Raw genomic sequence first — 15,945 nt, forward strand, 5'->3', positions numbered from 1 at the left:
CAGTGGCTTCCCCACCTGAAGGCCTTTTTAGATGCCATACTAGACTTGACCTGTAGCCCAAAGTATAAACCTGACATAAACTGGCCATTTATCCTTCACCTTAAATGGGACATCTTTTACTTCCTGAAGGAAGCTGGATCTCCTATGGAGTAAATGCATCTTCTGGCAATTTCAGTTTCCAGTTTAGATGTGCTTAGATTAGTGTAATAAAAGAACCCTTCTAAGGGTGTCCTGACTTAGTAGCAAAAAGAGCCCTTGTGAGAAAAGAAAATGAGAATCCATGCCTAGCTTTGCTGTTCCATGTAGTTTTTAGTCACTAACTCACAGAATTGCAATAAGGCTCCCACGTCCCAGCTCTCATTAGAAGCAGCCTACAGTGGTTCCGCACATAAAATGGATTTACTTCCCACTCCTTTCTTGCTGAACTCTGGTAGATAGGACTATATAGTGTTGTCCATTTCACAAAGATATAAAGGATTAAGAATATGCAGTCCATATTTTCCTTGGCCCTCAGCATGTCTCCCAGGTCCTTCTTGTTTTTAAATTGCTTCACCTGCATCCATTGATATATAGACAAACATACGTCAAGATAAATCTTTCACCTTTTTCTCCACTGACACATTACAAAGGTAACAGCAGCCACTAGATTTTGATTAACCTTTTTAGAAGATCTTTAACTAACCTATCCCCAATCCAAATCTCCTACTGAGGAGTGTAGTTTGCTCCACATCCAGACAGCAAAAATATCCATGTTCTGGTGAAATGTGTCTTACATAAACTAAAAATTAAGAATTTTCAAGTTGCTTTTAAAAACTAGGTGTGAAAAAAAAAATGCAGAAGCATCTATAAGCTCAAAGAGATCCCCCATCTGCATCACTGTCTTCTAAAACCTGACCCCTGGGTCTCTTAGATGCATCTAGAAAGAAAATATTTTATTCCATATCTGCATATACTAGATTGCTGTCTGGATTTTGCTAGTGAATACAGTTTTCTTTTAAGCTTAGTTGCAAAGACAGGCACACATCCATTTTTATGTATGTCATCCGCTTCTGCAGGGATAAAGATCAAAATCCTTAATATCCTCCTTCTAGCCCTCTTTAAATAGAGATTTACACACAGATTTATTTCAATTCCAGTTGATAATGACTTGTAAGAGTCTTGATGTCTTTGGAAAAATCAGCCTTGGCAGTTCTCCATTGACCCCCATAGTCAAGAGCACCACATTGGTTTGAAAATGGCTTATTTCTGTGGCTGAAAAGAAAATCCAATCTACTTATAGACTAGGTCAATTATTTAAATTAAATATTATCACAAGTCTTCCTTTCAAGTGTGCTTGGCATGATCTGGGTTTGTTATTTCCACAAAATATCAGCTAAATATTTATTGCATTGTTATTTGTATTTAACATTATCTGCTATCAGCACCATGGGTTAATGGATTTACCTTTTGCATTAGGGGAAACCAGCATGTGGGTTGTATTTCAGCTACAGTGAGTGGTATTATGCTCATGAAATACCAAAAACTTTTGTGCAGCCTAAGTTACTTAGAGGAGGAAAAATACAGTGTAGAAAATGACAAGAGTAAACATGGAAATTAACTCCTGGCACATATTTTGTTCTGGGCTGTAATACTCCTATTAAGATTGCCCCTTTTTAATAGCTTTTGAAAGAATCTCTTGCATAATGGCATTTTAGTCATCATGTTAATGTCAACAAACAAGGCAGATTAATGCTTATAATCCTGAGCTGTCTCACACTCTGCTTATTAGAACTGTAGGCAGATCTTCATTAGGATGAATGACATCTGAATCTATAAGCTCATCACAACAGAGGCACCTTCTTGCTGTGGTGTCACCCTGCAGATGACAATGTCGGCCATTATGAATGACACTCCACAATTCGTTACTTCCTGCCTCAAATTGCAGTTAATCTTTCATCCAAACTGTACACATGTGCAGCTTTAAGTGGGCTATCACAGCAAGTACCCAGTAATGCTGCAAGCACATGGAGAATGACAGAAGGTAAATTGCTTGTCAGGAGGTCTGTATTTCAATTCACAGCATATTCCAAACACGTTGTGGTGAAAGCTCTCCACAACAGCTGCTTTCATTGCTAACTATTTTTGATGTAAATGTCAATAAAGCTCCAGGCCCTTTCATATTTTTGGCCAAGACTGTCCATCTTTCCCTATGCAGGCTGGCAGGTTGAGCTCCATTTATCTACTCTTAGGAACATGTCCTATAATAATGATTGTCTCCGGAGACCGTTTAGAGTGATTGAAAGCAGTGATTGGGACAATAGGCCGCTGAATTTCATTGCTGGATTGGGTTGACAGGTGACTGCTTTTATATCCTCTGGAGGAGAGATGGAAATAAAAACACAGTTATATCTAATCAACAGACAGGCATCTACCGATTGCAAATCTATACCTTCAGCTTACCCTTCTCATCGGAACGACTTAACCACGCATTATTACAGGACTCTCATATTTTGCCAGTGGTGAGAGGGTTTTCAGGAGGAAGGAAGATAGAGAAGATATGTGTTGCCTCACTAGAGGTGAGAAGTAGGGAAAGAACCTGTCACAGGCCATATAGCTCTACCAGTTTCACCGCCAGCTACTGCTTTTAGTAGCTGCAGTTAAGATCATCATTTTGATTTAATGAAAATCCCTGGGTGTTACAGAAAAAAGGAATTTCATTTTTAATCAAAGATGCCATGAATGTTACACATTGTCCATGAATTTTAACACACTGATTGTAATAGCATCCTTTTTTTAGTCTTGCATTTAAGCAAAAGTTCTGTAAACTCATTAAGCTTACTGTGGATATTTTTTTTCTTTTATGAAGTTGGTAATTAACATACCACTGGGTTTTCCAAAAGAGATGGGAAGACGATCAGGTAGAATTCTGAAAACAGTATGGCAAATGGTCTAAAATATTCACTCTGCACCAGCATCTGGCTGTTTGGCAGACCCCAAAGACAGTTGTGCTGGCACCTTTGAAATTCCCTGTGAGTCCATGTAGTTGCCCATGGTTACACAGCAGCTGGGATCTGGCTTCCCTGCTACCACATCCCCCCCACCTCCATTCACCTTTGCTGCCATAAACCACATGCCCTTCTGCCCATCAGAGATGCCCATGTTGCATCCATTTCCCCCTCTTATTTGCAGACTAGGTAGAAGAGAGTGAGAGTTTACCCTTTCCCACATCCTTTTGTCTAAATCCGTATTGGTGTAGTTTTGTTCACATTTTACACTGATTTTTGTTTACTAGATTCTCAATTTCTACAATACTGAGCAGCTTTCTGTAGCTCTAGGCAATGCTGACACAAGTTGTGAGAACAATATGATTAAAAGCAGCTAACTACCCAGCTGTTAGTCACATATCTGACAAAAATGTAATTCGAAAAACTCGATGCTGAGTTCTACCCATCAATTAAAAAAACCCAAACAACTGAATACTCTATGACTTCTATAAGTCTTTAATAACAGCAATTTTATTTTGAAATTTGAGGGTGTATTGGGTTTGCATGGCAAGGTTTTGGTAGTGGGGGGGCAACTGGTGTGGCTTCTGTGAGGAGGTGCTAGGAGCTTCCCTTGTGGCCAGTGGATCCAATGACAGCCAGCTCCAAGATGGGCCTGCTGCTGGCCCAGGCCGAGCCAATCAGCAACGGTGGTAATGCCTCTGGGATAATGTGTTTAAGAAGGGGAAAGAGAAAACCAGGGGTTGGAGCAGCTGGAGAGAGGAGTGAGAATATGTGAAAGAAACAACTCTGCAGACCCCCAGGTCTGTGAAGAAGGAGAGGGAGGAGGTGCTCTAGATGCTGGAGCTGAGATTCCACTGCAGCCTGTGAGGAAGACCATGGTGAGGCAGGCTGTCCCCTTGCAGCCCATGGAGGACCCCATGATGGACCAAGTGGATGTGCCAGAAGGAGGCTGTGACCCTGTGGGCAGCCCATGCTGGAGCAGACTCCTGGCAGGACCTGTGGACCCATGGAGAGATGAGCCCACACTGAAGCAGTCTGTGAAGAATCTGTGGGAAGGACTCACGTTGGAGAAGGTTGGGGACAATTGTCTCCCATAGGAGCAATGCCACACTGGAGAAGGAGCAGGGAGTGAGGAGGAGGGAGCAGCAGAGACAACATGTGATGAACTGACCATAGCCCCATTCCCAGTGCCCCTGTGCCGCTGAGGGGGAGGAGGTAGAGAAATCAGGAGTGAAGTTAAGTCTGGGAAAAAGGGAGGGGTGGGGAGAAGGTGTTTGAAGATTTAGTTTTTATTTCTCATTACCCTACACTGATTTGAATGGCAATAAATTAAATTAATTTTCTCCAAGTCAAGTCTGTTTTGCCCAGGATGGTAATTACTCAGTGATCTCCTTGTCCTTATCTTGACCCACAAGCCTTCCATCTTATTTTCTCCCCTCCTCCATCCAGCTGAGCAGCAGAATGATAGAGCAGCTTGGTGGGCACCTGACGTCCAGCCAAGGTCAAGCCAGCACAGTGGGAAAAATATCTACTATGTGACAAATCTTCATAGAAACTTTTATTTCTCCATGGGAATAAAACCAGTTCATTTGATTTAGGTTCATATTATAGATTCAATGCAAATTTCCTTTGGAAAGAGAAAAAGATGCAATTCTTTCAAATTCTTGAATAACAATTTTTTATACACTTTTGCCTAAGTGTAGCTGTGTATTGCCAAAGGATTCCATTTTGGTTTAAGGTCCTAAACTCAGTTTGGAATGTTCAAAACTATTATAAACACTGGGACCCTTGTATCAGATCTGTGTGCCAACTTACCAGTTTGTGCAGATTTCCACAAACTGGGGATAGGAATACTTGATGTGTTGCAGGCCATGTGAAGAGGTTGGAATGCCACCTTAGTGGATGTTACTGCATGCAGAAAACTTCCTAACTTCAAAATGTTATGGATTTCCTGGCTTTTAGTGCATTTCTTGACCATCTTTCATCCAGTTTTCTTTTTAGAAAGAAATGGCACCTCTTTACAGAGAAAGTTATTGAGTCTCACTACCTCACTACAGAGCCAAAAGCATTACAGTGAAAATACAGAACCTTGTTCTAATTTACTGTTAAAAAAAAAAAAAAAGTTTAGTTTTATTCACAGAGCTACAGAAATACATGAGCTTTCCATCAGATGGGAGCAGATTGCCATAGAAGGACACTCAGAAAGAAGGAAAAGCAGGGAAATGAATGCCAGATTATTTAAACAGAGAACATAAAATAATTTTGCTCATTTGTAGAAGTGTGATTGTTCGCTCAAGTAATAGTTTTTAGAAAGACATTGTCCAACAACTTACAGTAATTGTTCTTGGATTGTTTTTATGGGCAAACCACCAAAGAAATATGACCAGCCAAGGCAATTGTCTATAACTCTGGAAACAAAAGTGAAGAAGCTGTTTACTGGCTTGCTTTTTGGTTTATTTATGTAACTTCCCAGAACATGAGTTGCTGTCAGATTTCTTTTGTAACCAGCTTTCACCTTTGATTCTCTCTGCTTATCCAGAGAGATATATAAAAGATTTGACATATGGTGCCATGTACATTGAACAACTTAGTTTTGCTGAGATCTTGTGTAAATATTTTTTGTAGATTTTCCCTTCTTCAGCATTGCCGTGGCTTAGATAAGCCCTCTCTTGAACTTTGTGCAGAACTCATTCAGTAAAGACTTATGTTAAAATCACTCACCCAGAATAAACGTCTACTAGCACTAGATGACACCTGTGATCTTTCATGGAGGTGTCCATAGGGTGGAATATGTGAGATAATGCATGTGTGCATCCCCCACACCTCTTGTAAAAAGAACTCAGTATCTGTTGAAGATTTTGAAATATCAGTGTTAGTAAAATTCTAATCAACTGTCCTCAGCAGAGGAACCAGGATCAGGTATTTCTATTGTTAACAGACATTCTCCTCTAATAGTTACAGGCCTTAACTTTCTTTCAGAGTATCATTAGATTTTAATATAATTTATCCCATGTAATATTTGGCACCTCACTGAGGTAAGCTAGGCTCAGTAGAAGGAAAGAGAGATGTAGTTCAAGGCTGTGAATTTTAATGCACCAGTACAAAACCCAATCAACCTAAGTTGTAGGGCACATAGATTGCTAACTTAGTCACTTCGGTTACAGTACTAAAGTTAAACAGGATGAATCACCCTCGGTAAGGTTAAAGTCAATGCAGATATAAACCCACTTCACCACTCGCTGGCATACTGGGGTGTCACACACTAAGCTGATGTGAGACATTATCAGCCCTGAAGAGAGGGTGGTTTATGGATATTCCATACTCAGTGAAGCACTGTGTGAAACAGCAGCCTGATGCACTGTGCCAGATCTACAGTTTTCTACTAAAAACATTTCTCTGAGGAAGGCCAATATTCCTGACCTTGCCAGGTATTAAACTATTGGTTTTAAATTTCTACTGTGTACTTTCATTCTTCACCAGCGTCCACAAAGAAAAATTTCAGTAAAAGTATTCATTGTGCAAAAATGAACTCTGGCTTATTAAAATATTCAGTAAGCTAAAGAATACTCTAGAAGACCAACTTGAAAGTCTGATAAGAGCCTGTGTCACATCAGCAACGCTGTAGCTGTCCTGTGGTACAGGAAGAGCATGTGGCTTTTGGTGAGCGTACTTAGCTTACAATATTAGATGAATAATTGTTCTAAACTTCCCTTAAAAAGAGATGCAAGGCATAGCCTGGAAAATGTCACAAGCAGTAAAGCAAATTTTTGATCTATGAGCATATGAAAAAGGCAAAGTGTGTAATAAAGACCTTTTATTTACAATAAAGCGATTTTTTATTGTCTATAATTTTCCCATTTAATTGTTCACAATGAAGGAGTTAATGTTGAAGAGAGGAGTTTCAATTAGCTCACATCAAAAGTCAGAAAGAGAGTTTGTCTTCAGAAAGGTGTATCACTATCCTGCAGTTCCTGCAATCAGTGCAGTGTCAGACACGTGTCTCCTGAAATCTCAAATCAGCTTACCGAAAACACATCTACCACGGTCTTACAACAAATCATTGAGGAAGCAAATTTATGCGATAGTGACTGACTGTTACACAATTAAATGTGATGGCATGAGGTATCAGAATAACATGGAAAATTTGTCCGTTGCTATATGTTATGTAAGGGATGATTCATCCCTGAAAATATCTCAGAGAAGAGGTGCAACTCAATCATCTTCATGCCAACTGCACCTCTGACATGATTATTGCTCCTTTGAAAGCAGCTGAGTTCTTTTCTAGTGGCATCATTAATTTGTGCTATTATAAGGCCAGTATGAAATTTATGAAGACGAGTTGGCATATAAATACACGTCCAGAAGGATTGTGAAAAGGAAATACGTTGAAGTATGCATGATTTCAGGCATCTATTTCATTGAGTAGGGCATGTCTTGAAAAGAACATTTATGAAAATGTTCCAAATGGTGATTGCTGGGGCAATGGTGGGGGTTTTTTTCCATTTTTTAAATGTTTTGTTAGCTGCTGTCGTTGGCATGATGATAAGGAAGAAAATGAAGAAATGTGAAAGGAGAAGAACAAAACTGACAGCTGATCTTTTCTAACACTGATATATATATTTGCTATTCTAATATCCTATAATGCATTGTTACAACGGGAATTTTTGATTGGTTCATCCATTCACACACTTGGAGTCCGTGGATTTGAATAGTCTTTATTGGAACAGAACATTGTAAGCAACCAACATAAAGTCTGACCAGGAAAAAATTTGACCTTGTAAAGTCTGTAACTGGACTACCTTTTTTGACTTCAACATAGATCTGTGCTGGAAATATGCTGGTAAGCCCAAACAACTATTTTACTAGTTTGACTGCAACATCCTAATGAAGTTTTCCTGCTCTGCTGGTTAGAGTGTCTTTAAGATCATCTGACCAGAAACTGGAAAGAGAAGAAATACCAGCAGACAGAAAGCTTTAAGTTGCTAATGCTTTTTATAAATGTTTTATAAATGTGTCAGAGAATCCCATGACCCACTCCCAGAAAACCTGTAAGAGAGAGAAAAGTCACCCTGTGTAGCATCAAGAAAAATGTAAACCCCAGAGAAATTCCAGTTAGGTTCTGAAGTTCACGATGTGTCAGGTGGACCCTTTGTATGAGGCTGAATCACAGTCTAACAAAACAAAGCTCTACTGCATGAATACCACGGTAATTGACATTATCTATTTATCACTGCTTGCAAGGGTTTTTTTTTCCAAGAGATATACTGAACTCTGATTAGAACCAGTGACAGAAATTGGGGAGGATCGGTGTAAATATTTCAGGCATACATTTTTTTTAAGGACGTAAGAAGGGGTAAGAAAAATTTTCACACTCTTTTTGCATCCTGCTGGGGTATTGATCAACCTTTTGTATCTTGAATACTGTGGGCCTCACCAATAAACCATTTCAGTCGTTTTAGACTAGAAAAGCTTCTGGCACGGGTCAGAAAAACCAGGCAACAGATGCTGCACACATAATTTAGAATGTGTTCCCCACAAAAGAGTGAAAAAGTTTAAAAGCCACAAAGGAGAAGTGCGAGGAGATAGCTACCTCCTTGCTCAGTGCATAGGTGTGGATGAGTCAAGTGAACACACAGCACGAAGCTGGCTCTTAATTTTCCCAGTGCACAGGCTTGTGTTTATTAGTAATTCCTCCTCACTTTTGTGCAGGCACCAAGTCTGCACTCTTTAGCTGGCTGCCAGCAGCATGGTAGATTGGGCTGGGGAGGGAAGGGCTGAAGAAGGGAACGTGGGAGCCCTTGCTCTGGGAGGGTGGCATGGGGCTGTCAGAAGTGAGCAGGCGGTGCCGCAGACAATTGCAAGCAGGGGGGAGAGTACACACTTCTCTCGTGGCTCCCTTTGATGCCTGGATCAGATCGTCTCTTGGACTAGCAAACTCTAACACCTCTTCTGAAATCAGCTCCAACTGGTGATGAGCTACATCTGGCCTGTGAAATGAAAATAGCAAAACCTTTGATTGAGTCCAAGTTAAGTGGATCTTCATCATCTGCTCAGTCACCTTTTGCCAAGATGAATGATACTATGACAGTATTCTAATAATTTCTGAGGTGGATTCCCTCCTTTTTTTCATCCATCTGCAAAGAACAAACTGCAAACACTTGGAAAATTTACTGCTCTCTAAGGGAGAAATTTTGCTCTTTTTGAACATATCCATGGCATTTTACTGAGTGAAATGGAGCGCTACCTGGAAGCCTGGTTCAACATAAAAACACAGACCTCAGTGTTGAAAAGGAGATCAGACTTTTAAAAATGTCACAGTGCCTGTTTTTACATCGTTGATATGTCAGTGTTTTTCCTATAAGAAGTTGTTATATTTAACTGGACTTGGATATCTTCTTTTCAAAGAGCTTTATCTGTGGATAAAGTACCCTGACGGAAAGAATACTCTCCATTTGCCACGTCTATCACAATGCAAATAAAAATGTATCTTTACTAATACATTCACAACTGAGGTTATCAAACAAACAGAAACTTTGGCACTTAAGAGTGCAGCTGTACAATGATCATTCATGTTATTCTGAAAATTTGCTGGAAAGCACTGGATTTCTGTACTTACCATACAGTGCATTGACTCTCCAAGTGCTGAAAGTAACTACTTAATGGCTCCAACATAATTTTCCGTGTATGTATCAGTATTTCAGTATATCAGAAGATATTCAGCAGCCATGCAAAGCAGACACCCACAGCTTGCTTGCCACGGTGCCTGTCTGTGGCAGACACAGCACATTGGGACTCTGCTTCCCTCCTCGCCTTTCAGTTTCAGTGTAGGTCCTGTTATTTTTCCAAATGAGATAGACGGATATCTACAAAGTGATAGGAAAATTCTGCCAAATCCTAGATATGGGAGACTGCGACCCACAAAACTTGTCTCTCCCTTTGGGCTCAGGGAACAGTGAACTTTTCACCTGCCCCAGTTCTGCAGAGCATGCAGAGAGCATTTTTTTCACAACACACATTTAAGTAAGTTAGGGCAAGATTAAAGCTACAAGAGGTCAAGCAAAGCAATACGGATGGCTTTTTGCCAGGAACCATGGTAAGACCTTGTTTATCTCAGCTCTCCACTTTAGTGAAAAGTAAGAGTTTTACCACCCTGCAAAACAGCAGCCAAGCTGGCATTTCTCTTTCTCACTGTCCCTCACAGTCTGATGTCTGCCCTGGCTGGTTAAACAATACTAGCTCTTTCCTGACACAGGAGAGTAGAATAATGCTGTAGCCTGTCACAGATTTCAGTAATGGGATGTTTCTTTTCCCTGCATCAAGTAAAATCATGTTGAGCTTTGTTTTCCTTGAGCTGATGAGCACATTTGACACTATCTTTGCCACATATCTATCCTCTCACTGGCTTTAATTCCTCTGTTTTTCTCTCTTTATTTCTTCTGTCTTCTGTTTTTTTTCCCCTCTTTCTCTTTGTGTTCATTCTTTCTTAATCTCTTACTTGATTGCCTTCACCTTCTTCAGACCCACCTGCTGTCCCTATCTGTCTGAGGTCATTCCTGAGGTGCTCCTGGCTGTTCCTCTTCTGTGGGAACTACAGTCATGGGCTTATATTTATTTCCTCCTGCCCCAAAGGTGGATTGCAGCCAACTTCCAAGCTTGTGCTATTCTCTTCTAAAGGTGCCTTGCTGCAGCCATGTGGCAGCATTTCTCCTGGACCATGGTGATTTTATTGTGCCATGAGCTGAGATACCACATCACCAGAGAGCGTAGAGTTATTTATCAGTGTTAGATTTGCTTTTGGGGATCAGTTGGTGGCTTTGAAGATGAGGATAAATGCTTTGAAGGAAGGAATGATAGTTTTGAGCAGATCAGCTTTCTGTTAAATTATAATCTGCTATAATGCAGTCTCCAGCAATGACCATAGAAAATTATCTTTTCTTTTCTTGAGTCTGGCCTTAAGTAGTTGCAAACAATAGTACCAATATATGGTTAAATAGATAGTTATGTATTACATTTCGTTATGAAGATGAAAATACAGAGCGAAAATTTTATCATTGGGATTATTCAGAGTCAGATTTTAGAGGGAAAGACTAGTAATTAGTCTCAGTTTAATCGCTAGTGGGAGATAGTTCACATTACCAAATGATTTGATGTTTCAGCACAAATGACAAACTGTGTTCAGAGAGGTCCAAGACACTGTCAGCATGGCTGGAGACTAAATCACCTTTCCTCTTTATAGTAGATTGGGTTGTCCTTCCAAATCGGGGTTAAGGTCATTGGCAGGGCAGTCTGGGAATGAGAGCATCTGTCTGAAATATACCTGGACTGTGGATGTATTCAGAAATTCAATTTCTGATGCTGCCAGTCCCTTGACCTTCACAAGCACATGTGCTTACCAAAACCTATGAAAAGGAAAAAAAAGGGGAAAAAAAAAGCCTTGATATTTTTATTTGACTTGAGCTTCAAACTCCTGTGAATAGACCAGCAAGAGCTGCTGGATAGCATACATTACAGAGCCAAAAATAATCATGTGCCGTGGAGAAAAAGTACATGCATTTTATCTTAATTCTAGCTTAGATGCTCTGTTTCCCTTCTTTACATGCACAGACAACTCTGCCTGCAAATTATTTCAGGTCCTCTCATGGTCCATTGACGACGGCTAGACATTTGCTAAAGTCCTTGAGCAATCATGCCTTGTAGTAGATACACTGAAATTGCCACATCAAATAGACAAGCGCAGGAGTCCTAAATACACATTTGAGCATTTTTCCCTACAAGTTGATGTTGGGAGGGATGCTTTGCATATGCTGATGAAGTACAGACTTCCAACTGCCTGGGGAACCAGTGTCCCTCGCAGTTGAACGGTGGTGGCTGCTCCCGGGGGGCTGCAGGGCTCTGGAGGGCTGTGCTCGCGGGGGCTACCTGCTTTAGCTCCGTGCAGCAACAGTGAGAGCCATATGTGGAGCTGCAGGAAAACAGATGCTGTTTTTCCATTTGTGAAATCAAGTTGTTGGAAAGTAGTCAGCTTTCCGATGTACAAGAGAGAGCTCATCTGATCAACCTGCAGAGACAGCGTGAGCTTGTTTTTTTAAGAAACATTTGTCAATATTTCTAAATTATTGGTGACTTAGAATAGTGAAAGAAATAATGGTATGGAAATAATCAGCTGATAAATGGCTTTAATAATAGGCAGGTTTTTGATGACCTGTGATTTTCATAAACAAAGGAGCTGTGCGACCTGGATTTTGACTGCTAGGCATTTTGATCCAGGCATGCATCTCTAGATCAAGTGTAGGTTTACTGTTTTCATTATACAACAGATATAACCACTCAGTAAGATTTCTTCTTACCATTAAACAATAACATTATTCCCCTAGAATAAAATGAGACAGTGTTGTGTTCTCAGAGAAGCCTCAAACATGTTTGTGTTAAATCCAAAATAAATAGCTTTTGTTGATTATTATCAACCAAAAATGTGTGTTCTAATAATTCTTAAATAAAAAATGTTTATAATGTGAAGTGATTTTCTAAATCACTGTGACATAGTGAAATATAACTCTGTGTAATTTGTCATCCTTTAAACATGCAATTTATCTTATCAGAAATGCAAAGATTTAAAGTATCAGCTGGCTCCAGTGGCTCCAGACTAATAAAAGGCATCTTTTCTATTACTCTGATTAACAGGACAGTTTAAGATACTTGAAACAAACAAAGAAGACTTATTGGTAAATAGCAAACAAGGACTAGTGTTCTTTTACCAGGATTATGCTCTTTAAGACTGTGCCAAGATCCCTAGGATATTTTGTCAGCATGTTAGGATCCTTCACATTTCTCTACAGTGTATCTATTTTCCACTATTTCAGAGCTATGGAAATCTGTCCTAACCTTAGTATCAAATCTACCTCTTTTCAGAAATATAGCCCTTCTGTTAATTGTATAAAGAATTTAGGATATTAATTGCAAAGAATTTAGGATATTAGTTGCTCAGAATTACATCTTGGATGTCTAAAATAGATGGGGTAGGAAGTATGTAATCAGAAGTCAGACTTATTTGAATTTGTGTCAAAGGTAAAAGTTATGCTAAAGCTAACTCCAAAAGATTTAACTGCATGCAGATTTTGTCCATGTCTTTTGAATTTCTTTAATTAAATAAACTGTGTCTCACTGTTGTGATGCAATCCTTGTTAAAGGTGAGGATCACTGTCACACCAGTGCAGACATCTCTGTTCAAACAAGGAGTCTTTTAAGAATTGTAAAAGATGCGCCAGTTCAGCTTACTTTGCCTTGACTCCCAACCAATAATATTATACAAATTGCATAAATTAAGCTAATTCCATGTTAGTCCCTGGCACAAACAATCTTCTAGCACAATAGCAATTTCTATAGAAAAGATAAAGATCATCTTTGCAGAGAATGAAGAATATCCAAGGTCAGTGAGCATCAAATGCTCACTTGCATTCAGAGAGCAAGGAACTTCCCACTGACTTCGCCTCCTCTAACCAGCAAGACAGGACGTGCACTCTGGGAAGGTCTGTATGGAACTGTACGTGAGTTTATCTTTTTCTCTCTCTTGAATACCTGCATGTGCAAACATGCTTAGAACTACAAAAGGGGTAATGGCTTAAAACTGAACAAGGGTTGGTTTAGATTAGATGTTAGGAAGAAATTCTTTACTGCAAGGATGGTGAGGCACTGGAACAGGTTGCCCAGAGAGGTTGTGAGTGCCCCATCCCTGGAAATGTTCAAGGCCAGGTTGGATGGGGCCTTGAGCAACCTGCAAGGTGTCCCCGTCCACAGCAGGGGCATTGGAACTAAATGATCATTAAAGTCCCTTCCAACCCAAACAATTCTATGATTCCTAGATACTGTAAGGAGATACAGAGATAGGATGCATGATACATATTATGTCACCATTCTTGTTACTTCTAAAAAAAAAAAAATATAGCTTCACCCTTTTGGGGGAAAGATGGAAAGAACAGACAGAACACATCTGGCATGCTTACTCATGTGCTGTTGGATGTTGGTCAGATGTTAAGATTAAGAAAGCAGTAGAATATAGAGCAACGAAAAGTCTGTAAAGCCCAGATTTCTTCAGTTGCACAGACTTCTATATCTTCACATTCCTACAGCTCCAAAAGCAAATCACTCCCATTCTTGTGGCTTTGTCAAATCAGAAGGAAATGCAGACTGAATATTCAGAAATGTTTTCTTGTAAGTGATACACCTTCATCCAAACTCTCAGCTCTTCTACCTCAGTCAATTAAACATTTGATGAAATTGTAACGCATACGCTTGCCTTAAAGAAGCAATGTCAGGCATAGGCTATATGCCTTATTTCACAAATGGAAGACACCACCCCATCACCCCCTCAAAAAAACATACTAGCCTGGACAAATAAAATCTGATGGAGGGAATTTTCTGAAATTTTGTTGAACTTTGCTTAAGTCAGTATTTTTTCATTCTTTATCAAATGACAGTAATGCTATTCTAGGCAATGCACACGAATAGCCAAACTTCAGAATTCAAAGACATTTTAAACTTCTGCCTAATTTTTTCTTTCATTTGGAATTGCTACTTCTCCTCAAGTGGAGGCATAGGTTAAAAGAAAAATCAAAGTATGAATTTGCTCCCCCATATTTCATAACCTCATTTACATAGCAAAATGAACTATGGGAGAATGGGGATTTGAAAAGCAATGAAAGGTCTCCAAAAGCTGTCAGCTGCATTTATTTTTGGTAGAAGAATAGCTTTTCTACAGCTGTTTGACCCATCTTGAAAATTGTGTATCTAAATTCCATGAGTCCCTGCTTATCTGTTCAGCTACAGTTCATACAAGCATCCAGACTCCAGTTATGTACTCAAACTCATGGACATGCTAAGTCCATGGAGGCTCACTCATCACGTTTTTTTCATAGATATAGTTCACGCTCAGTGAAACACAAAACTCTGAGTCAACATGGCTGCAAGTCTGGTCATCACTTTGGTTACACAGAGAACAGGGGAAATGTGAACCAGTCATTCACAGTGTAAGGTGCATTTTCCCCTGGACAGTGATTTCAGGGCTCACTTAAAGGGAAACCCACCTGTCACAGTGCAGGACAGTGCTGGATTCACTCGTGTGAGACCCTCTCTGTATTCTCAGCCATTGAGCTACATTAAGTTAGCACTAGTTTTACCTAACCCAATACCCAGCTCCATGTGGGACTGACCGAACATACAAAACCATCTGGGGTCTGATACATGTCATGCTTGAGACTGCATAAAATGCACTGCCCCACTCTTGCCCACATTACTTTAAAAAGGGCTTTTTCAATGGCAATTATTTACATGATAAAATATCTATGGCAATTTTGGAGCTGTGGAGAAAGTAGCTGATGGGTAAGATTAACAGGACTTAGAAAACTTTTTCTATAGAAGATTAGCTTTTTTTTTTCTCCTAAAATGTATCTCAAAGTCCAAATCTTTTTTTTTTTTTTTAGCAGTTACTGTTTTTTGCAGCCAATTACAAGTCACTTGTAAATGAAATAGAATTTAAACTATCCCATGAATGAGTTACTACCCTTGTGTCAGACTGGGCTAAGCAGGGTGGGTGATAGAACTGCTAACCTCTCAGTCAGACCACTGCTCTGTGAGTCATCAGTGCCAAGTTACCCCTGATGATTAATTCTGACTTATAGAAATATTCTTGACCTTGACTGCAACTCTTAGATTTTGTTTCTTATTGTTGTATGTGCATGGGGTTGTTTGGTTTGCTTTTTGAGTTTTTTTCTTGTTTTAACTTTATATCATGTTGGTTTGGTTTTTTTTTTTCATCTAATAAGAAAAAAAGGAAAAACAGTTTGAATCATGTGCCCTGTTGTGGGGACCAAGTTAATTAAAATCCTGATGTATATATACAGCTGATACTCCTCACCCTAATGAAGAACATTAATTCTAGAACATGTGTGGCTGTAGTCACATTGCT

At 39.6% G+C, this 15,945-nt stretch overlaps 1 protein-coding gene and 1 long non-coding RNA gene across 2 annotated transcripts in view; both read right to left on the bottom strand.

Annotated features, from left to right (window-relative positions):
* Positions 1–15,945, bottom strand: part of LOC114002263 (cytochrome P450 7B1) — a 223,530-nt gene that overhangs the window by 185,330 nt on the left and 22,255 nt on the right. The window lies entirely within an intron of this gene.
* On the bottom strand, positions 8,635–11,374 carry LOC114002281. The gene is made up of 2 exons (XR_003545818.2): positions 11,302–11,374; positions 8,635–8,971 (listed from the first exon to the last, which is right to left on the bottom strand). It is a non-coding gene; the product is annotated as an uncharacterized LOC114002281 (long non-coding RNA).

Source organism: Pipra filicauda, unplaced genomic scaffold (genome assembly GCF_003945595.2).
Source record: "Pipra filicauda isolate LSUMZ 115617 unplaced genomic scaffold, ASM394559v2 scaffold138_size1969278_pilon, whole genome shotgun sequence".
NCBI classification, from domain to species: domain Eukaryota; kingdom Metazoa; phylum Chordata; class Aves; order Passeriformes; family Pipridae; genus Pipra; species Pipra filicauda.